Genomic DNA, 8,563 nt, shown 5'->3' with positions numbered 1-8,563 from the left:
TATATATATATATATATATATATATATATATATATATATATATATTACTCTCCAAATCACAAGTATGTTTTTTGACTGTGTCCTATTTGGACTCTGGTTATGAAATCATCCTGATATACAATTCCTTGTGCATGGGAGCCCTTCTCTAAAGCTGAGTTGGCTTTCACCCTGGATGGCATCACATTGGCAGAATTCAACACTTGTATCCTCTGGCAGTTGGCAAGGCCAATAATTTGCTGGGTTGAATAGCAAGGAAACAGTTGAGACAGCTTTAGCATTTGTGGGTGCTAATAAGCTTGCCAATCATCTAAACCCAGGAATGGTGCACACTTGCAATGACCTGAATAAGCCAGATCTTTGTGTTGTGGTAAAGGGTATTAAACCCAGCACCCTCTACATCCCGAGAAGTGCTCTAAAATGGGCCATCTCCCCAGCCCTACACACTGACTTTTATAAGAGCCTGATAACAGCCTGATGATGAAATCTGAAGGGCATGCCTTTCCTGTATCCTGTTCCTAGCTTCTAGCTCAAAGAAAGTCTTTGCATTAAAACCAAAAAGGAGCCAGGCATGGTGGTGCACACCCATGATCCCAGCACTCTGAGAGGCAGAGGCAGGTAGAACTCTGTGAGTTCCAGGCCAGCCTGGTCTACAAAGTATGCCCAGGACAGCCAAGGCTACACAGAGAAACCCTGTCTTGAACCTTCTCCCCTCCTCAAAAACAGAGGCCCAGCCTGCCATGATGGCACATTTCTGTGATCTCAGCTCTTAGCAGCAGGGATGGGAGGCCCAGAAGCTGGTTTACGTAGTCAGTTCTAAGCCAGGCAGGACTGCTTGGTGAGACCCTGCCTGGAAAAAAGCAAAGCAAAACAAAACAAATGCATGATAAACAAACAAACAAACAATAGCCAGGTATGGTGGCTCAGGCCATGAGCTCAGCATTTGGGAGATCAAAGCTAAAACATTGATGCAAGCCTGGGCTATGGAGTACGTTCCAGGCCAGCTGGGGCTATAGGAAGAGACACTACATGACATGTGGAAAGCAACAAACAAAATCCACGCTTCTGTAAGTAATACCAATGGTATTCACAGGTCACCAAAATAAACAAGTAAATAAAAGTTTACTCTTTTACTTACCTAAAAAAGGATAGGGATTGGTGGGAGGAGAAGGGGGCAAGAGAGGGCAACCAGGATAGGAATAGGCTCAAAGTAGATTATATACATGTATGAAAATGCCATATTGAAATAAATCCATTATTATGTATATATAGGCTAACTAAGACATTTTTTAAAAAATCAACCAATTAACGACCAAAGAAGCCGGAAAGGTCCTCAAATAACTAAGACCAGGTAAGAACGTAAGGCAGATTAAGTAAGCGCATGTATGGGATTTACACAAGAAGCAAACTGCTTCGAGCATGCCTTCAGCTGAGATGTTTGTTGTCTAGGGAGGTGGTGCTGTGTTGTTGAATGTAGTGAGTGTAAGAGCTAAGATCCACCCACGCAAGAAACACAATTGAAGGGTTTGAATGGAGTCCTAGGCTCTACAGAGCTCAGTGCCTGGTTCCTGGAGGCTTCTGCTAATTAATAAACATTGGCCAAACATTTGTCCATTGACCAGCCTGACGATGACGTTGTAGCAACAATCACCCTTCTCTCTGCTCTAGGGAGAAAGAGGTTAAAGAAGAAATCAAGAGTGTCACTTATGTTAAATGAAATGCAGAATAAAACCATGTGGACACGTGTATGTGCACATGTATGCATTCTTGGTGGTGCTCCCTACCTGCAACCTCAGAATTAGGAGGGTGAGGACAGCCAGATCAGGAGTTTAAGGCTAGCCTCTGTTGCCATTAGTGAGCTAGGCTACGTGATGCCCTGTCTCAGTCTCCTCTTTCCAAAATGTGTGTCACCAAAGAATACATCTTCAGTACCCCTGGCCTAACATAATACTCCAAGTTCCAGAACTTTTTGAGCACGAAGATGATGTCAGGAGTAGCGACTCACATGCTTGACCTCAGGTGCCGGTATAATAATTAGTATTTCTCTTCCAGATCGGACTAGATTTATAGTGACTTTTTAGTTACTTAAGAAGAAAATGCTCCCAAGATACCATTTCCAGCTTGAGTTTTAAACGGTAGCATTGGAAATAGAGTGATGGTGGGATGGAAGGCTTTGAAAATAAGCTTCTGTAGTCAGCACAACAGCAATTGTATCTTGTGGGGGAGTGCGTGAGAGAGAGACAGAGAGACGGAGAGATGGAGAGACAGAGAGAGACTTCCTTGAAAAAGATCTCCTGTAAATGTCATCATATATTTAGCATCATCCTTCCAGGTGTAAACAAGTTTCATAATTTGAAAGTCTCTGCAAGATGCTAGTGCCTTCTCTTACCTGAAGTCATCTTTGGCTTCAGGAAGAACGCTGCTCTTTATTTATGGTGCCATGAAAATGCATTCCCTCCTGCAGGTTGTTGAGTATGCACCATAAAGGCCAGGCATTGAGTGCCTAGGAAATGGGAATATAGAAATAAATCCTATAAACCTCAGGCTATCATAGCCGGACCATGATTTAAGGGCAGAGTCACAAAAATTTAGCGTGGGATATCAAAGTCTGGGAACATGCATGTCATACAGGCTAGGGAATCTGTAAAGCTGATTTAAATCTTTCCTCAGTTGAAATCGGGTTGCCTGTATGAATGGATCTGTTAGATGAGAAACGAATAATATTTATTTACCCTGAGGTAATAAAGAATTAAATGAACTAAAATCCACCCATTTTACCCAGCATCCCCCACCACCGTGGCCAATGTTCTCCAACTGTTAGAGTTCCTATGTGTTTGGGTCATTAGCATTGCGCTTAGGTCAGATGAAAGTGCGGTCCTCTGCCGCGCTTTGATAGCTGAAGTAAAATGCTGATGGAGACCATTTAGGACCGTCTCTCCGCTGTTGATTGCATGCTTGTGGCTCATAATCAGAGTGATGCACAGTAATTGTTAGACTCACTTGCCAGGGCTACGTTTTGTGTCGATGCAACTGTCAGCACTTTGGGCCCCGTTGTGTTGTTCTGCCTGAAGAGCTTGCCTAGCACCCACTGGGCTGCTAGGGGAGACTCTTCGCTGAGCACTGTGGGTAAGTACTGAGCCACTCTTGTTTGCTTACCCTCGAAAAGAATTACCTGAAAAGAGGACTGTCTCCCGTCTTGTGGCAGCTGGCTCTTTTTGTGTCTGACAGAATGCTAGTGTGTGGAGACTTGACTATTCAAAAAAAAAAAAAAAAAAAGATAAGTAGGGAGCTGGGAGCTCAGATTTTCCCTTTGGTTGTGAAAGTGACAACCCTAGCTTTGTCCCTCATGTGTTATGCGGTCCAGATGCGCCACTTTTCTAGAGCCCTGCTTTGCTCCTTTCTTGCAATGGAACTAGTAGAGAGAGTTTGGGCTAGAATGGGCAGCCAAATTGTGTCAGCAGAAATGAGCTGCTCACTAAATGGTAATGGCCGATAGTAAGGAATCTGATGCTTGCTCAGACGATATGAGATACTACGTCATCTTCCTGTCGCTATACTGCACATACGAGAAGATCAACTTACAAAGAGAAAAGGGATAGGCTGGCTCATAGTTTTGGATGTTTCAATCCATGATCAATCACTCCCTTCTTTTTGGACCCCTGGCAACTCAAAACCTCACAATGGGAGCACAGGGATGAGCTGATCTGCTAAGCTCCCAGCCAAGGAGCAAAGCCGGGAGGAGGGAGTGGAGGATCCTGGAGCCATTTCCTGAGGTACATGCCAGTGACCTAAGGGCCTTTAGTTTCTTTTTTTTTCTCATCCCTGCCTCTTTTGGCTGTATCACCTCCCAGCCCTCTCATCCTGGGGACTGACCCTTCAACCCAAGAGGTTCTGAGGACATTTAAGGTCCCAAGTACAGTGGTTCCAAAGGGCAGCAGCCCCCAAACTCACTGCAGCTGTAGAATTTATGGCACCAGCAGTTTCCCAACAAGGGCAGAGACACAGAACTGGCTGAGTGTCCCGGGTTCTAGATCACAGTTTTACCTGGCTGCATCTGCAGAGACCGAATGTGTTCTGCCCTATCTTGTGTACCCATCAAAACATTTGAAGGGCCCTTTGAAGGCAAAATCTTCCATCTCTCTATGCGATTCAACACTGACTGCACAAAAGGGTTACTACATAACAAATGCACGATGGGACCTGACCATCTGCTACCCTGTCCCTGAGAAAATAAACTGAGCCAAGCTAACCCTTATCCCTATTAGAAGATCATAACTAGAGAGAGAGCACTAGCTCCTGGACTGCACCCATCTAAGATCTGTGCAAGCAACTCAGATCACTCTCCATGACGCATTAAGTCCTGGCAGGCACTGCCAAAAAGAGGCTGGTGGGGGTTCTGACCAGGGCACAGTTCAGCATCTGTGCCCTTATCTCATCATTTTGGTCAAAGTACAAGTGGAGAGGTCTCTTGAGGGCTCCACTACCATGAATTGCTGCATCAGCTGAACCGGGCTAAACGCTGAGGGAAGACCTTCTATTGCTCACTTTTCTGTTCGCTGTGATCAAATACCCAACAAGAACCAGCATAAGGGAGAAGGGCTTACATCGGCTCAGGTTTGAGAGGTCAGCCATCGTAGCTGGGAAGGCTGGCAGGGACGGCAGGCAGAGGGCGCTTGGATAAAGCTGCAGGAGTGCAAGGTTGGACCTGGAAGCAGAGAGGGAGAAGTTGGGTGCTCAGTTGATTTGTTTCTCCCCTTTCATTCAGCCCAGGACCCAAGCTCACAGGATGGTGTCATCCACATTCAGGATGTGTCTTCTCCCCCAGGTTAACCCTTCCTGGAAATGTGCTCACAGGAACACCGTGACATGACTCACTCGAGCCCTAGGGATTTCTTAGACCTATCCAGTACGAATGATCCATCCATCACACATCTGTCAGAGGCGTTCACGCCATCGGCTCTCGCTTGTCAGCTCCTGTGGACTCTGGTTTCACCAATGAAAGTTGGTTTCTCATTGGCATGCTTCTCCAGAGTTTTCGGGGTCTCAGTGTACCCCTGTATTCCCCGCTTCTCCCTGTAAGTCCCCCACCCCCATGTCTTGCCTGCAGGTAGTGACAGTGTCAGGAATACTTTAAGAAGACTGCGTTTGGAGGAAATGTCTCCACATCCTTAGGCAGCTGTGGGCCGGTACTTGTTCGCTCAGCCTCTCTCAAAAGTGGCCTTTGTCTGAAGCGTGGCTGACCAAAGTTGTGGCACAGCCTTGGTAACCAGGGCGACCATGCGGCCTTTGACTCACGTAACCACCTCATATATGTTTTATCAACTCAACTATTCTCTCTGAGAAAGAAATTAGACCAGAAACGCTCGCATTGTACAAACAGTCCCATGTCTGATACCTTAGTGCGGCACATTCCAAAGCCTTTTTTCCCCTCCTTAGGTTTTGAACTCCAAATAATGTGAGTTAATATGAATGAACTCTGCAGATTTCAGTTCGCTTCTCTCTGTATCGTGAAATCGCTCTGCCATGCTTGGGTGATAGACAGGGACATTCGCTTAACGTTAGACATATGACTTCCAACTTTTCGTAAGCATTTCCTTTGCCTGTCGTCTCTAGTCCCCTGTCAACATCTTCTAGCTGCTCGCTGGAAGTTGGGGGCTGTGATTTCGTTCCCCATGGTATATGTGCCAGCCTGTATTCTTCTGAGCTCACCCACTCAAACCCAAACAAAAATTTTTTTTGCGGTTAAAACTTACTATATTTATGCAATCTGCCTTTCCCACTCTTGAAAAACAGAGGAGAGAGAGAAGACACATGCTGTAGTGCTGTGCAGTCGTTTCTGAGAAATGTGAATACTTGGGCGGATTCTATATGTTCAACAAGTAAATATTTTTTTGCCTCATTCTTCCAAACCGAGACTCTTTCAGTCCTTTAAATTATTTTTTTCTGATATAAAGCTAGAAGTGTCGTTCACTTGGTAGAATCTTGCCTAGCATGCTGGAAGCCCTGAAATTGATCTCTAGAACTGGGCGTGGTGGCCTGTGGCACTATAGAGGTGGAGGCAGAAGGATCTTAAATTCAAGGTCATTCTTGTCTAAGTACCCAGTCCAAAGCTAGCCTGGGCTGCAGAATATCCTGTTTCAAAAAAAAAAAAAAAAAAATATATATATATATATATATATATATATATATATATATATATATATATATATATATGATGTAGTTAAATGTTTTGATGTTAAAAGAGGGTTTTAATATATCAGCTATAAAACATCAGTTGGCAAGAGTGATATGAACACCCTAAAATATGTTAAACTGAATTACATATGTATGTATGGGGTTTATTTCAATTTCAAAGGCTTGTATGCACCCATAGGTGTAGAAAAGAAACAAGAGTGTAAGTGAAAATATTTATGCTGGTTCTGAGTGGAACTTTTTCTGATTTCTGTTACTTGGGTTCCCCCTCCCCATCTATATCAAGTAATTGTTCTACAGTAAACAATATTATTTTGTTCTCATTTGTCTCATCAGATTGGGGTAGTTGGGAGGTCAATGCAGTGCAGGTACCCGCATCCAGACAGATTCTAAAAATCTCTCGACAGCTCTCCTCTTGTTACAGACACATAAATGTGATGAGCCAAAGGGTAATCAAGGCAGTTCTTTTTATTGTTTCTCCTACTTGCCTTTGCTGCATAAGACTCACACAGAGGCATGCAGCAGCTGGTAGGATCACTGCCTTTATGCAAACGAGGAAAGCTCAGAGGGTTCCCATGGCTGGAATCACTCAGCTAGGGGTGGCAGAGCTGAGCAGCACACTTGGACCAACTCAGAACTTTGTTATCTTGGTCCTTGTAGACATCTTGTCTACCGTAAGGATAAAAAGGCCTCTTCCTGTGTGAGTGAATTACAGCATGCTTTTAAAGGTCTTGTCAGAGGTGTTGCTGAGCTGTACTGGAGTCCACTGCTTATACGCTCCCTGGCCATCTTTTCAGTTAGGCCTTGTTCCTCTCCACAGCCGAAATTATATCTTAGATGGCACTGTCTGGGACTGACTGACAGTGCTGTGTGGTGGGTGCCACCTGAATCTGCATAGCCTTCTCTCCGGCATGCTGTCCAAGTCTGGGAAGCTACCTTCAGGCTGGCGGGGTTCCCTCAGCAAAAATTCTCCACACAGCCTCCTGGCCTTTCTTACCATCTGCCAAGTCTTAAGAAGTGGGCAGGAAGAGGGTAGGATGGACTCGAGATTCAGGGGCGATATGAATCCAGCCAGGATAGCTTTGATTCACATCCATCCTAGACCCACAGAGGCCCGTTCAAAGTCCCTAGAGACTTTTCAAAAAAAACTCCAGTCTTGAACTGGAATGGAGCGGGAACTCTTCTGCCTTCACTGCTCATCTGCCTCCATCATTCAGCCTTCCTCTGGCCAAACACTCAAATCACCTCAGTTCTTTCTCACAGCTGGTTGGACCAGTCAGCACCTGAGACATAGTGGCCTCTGCATAATGTTACCCAGTGGGCTTAAAAGGAGGCCTCCATCACTTCTTGCTCAGTCTGTGTTCCCTTGTAAGCCTAATTACAGATGGGTGTGGCTCAGGACTCAAAAGTGTGGTGCTTGGGGAAAGAATAAAATGAAGTGAATGAAGCGAGTGGGAAGTTTTAAAAGACCCACCTAAAAATATTTTCTACATACAACAATGCATATGCCTTGTCATAAGTGTCATATAACCCACGCTAAATAAGCCATGTATGGCATGGTTTTGTGTATATTGATTGTTGAAAGGTGTCTAAAATCCATGCGATCAGTCTCATATCACCGTATGTATCTACTAACCACTAAAGTCCTTGCCCTCCTCAGGCCTACTAACCTGTGCCTATTCAGCAAATGGGCTGCCAATTGTTTTATAATCTTTTTTTCCTCTCTTCCAGTTTTCCAAAGAAAATAGACCAAAACTTTCTTCTTGAGAAGAAACCCACCTGCTGTTGGCAAAGGGTGAGTGAGCTTTTAAGTCTGTTTTTTGTTTTGTTTTGTTTTGTTTTTCCTGTCCCTGTCAAAATGGTGTTTGGTCCTATGAGGCTCCAAGATGAAGCATTTGATAGCAGGCAAGCTCAGGAGGTCTACTCAAGCTTGGTGTCAAGACACTTTTTCTGCCTTCTACCTCATTTCCCTGGGTCTCTTCTAGAAACAGTGGTTTTGCTCGGAGCTTTTCCTCTGCTGTTTCTTGCTGTCCCCACGTCTCCTCTCATGAGCTGCCCGCGTGACTGCTGTCACCTTGCCCATCTTGCAGGGAGGTCAACAGTAAAAATGTCTTTCCCTCAGTGACTGCTGTACAGAGATAAGGCCTGGGCAAGGGGAGACACTCTGTCTAGTTCACATGGCTGTGTCTCATGAGTGCCATGAGAAAGAACCATTAGTTATGAGCAGCCGGTGGGACCTCCCAGGCTATCTGGGAAAGTTCCTATGTGCAGAGGAGATAGCTGCAACCCAGTGGGCTCCAAAGGACCTGTGACATCATAGATAGCAGCAGAGCCATCAGGGTGAGAACATTTGACTGTTAGCTGGGTGGTCCTG

The 8,563-nt window shown here is 45.0% G+C and overlaps 1 long non-coding RNA gene across 1 annotated transcript in view; it reads left to right on the top strand.

Annotated features, from left to right (window-relative positions):
* The window catches only part of LOC129667576 (uncharacterized), a 221,196-nt gene extending 213,212 nt beyond the window's left edge, over positions 1–7,984 (top strand). Inside the window, exon 5 of the long non-coding RNA XR_008718765.1 lies at positions 7,921–7,984. This is a non-coding gene — a long non-coding RNA (uncharacterized LOC129667576). The remainder of the gene's footprint in view (positions 1–7,920) is intronic.
* Positions 7,985–8,563: the final 579 nt, after the last annotated feature.

The sequence above is a fragment of the Psammomys obesus genome, unplaced genomic scaffold (genome assembly GCF_907164565.1).
Source record: "Psammomys obesus unplaced genomic scaffold, mPsaObe1.curated_primary_1811, whole genome shotgun sequence".
NCBI lineage: Eukaryota > Metazoa > Chordata > Mammalia > Rodentia > Muridae > Psammomys > Psammomys obesus.
The sequence above is the reverse complement of the archived record's forward strand: the minus strand, read 5'-3'. Positions and strand labels throughout refer to the sequence as shown.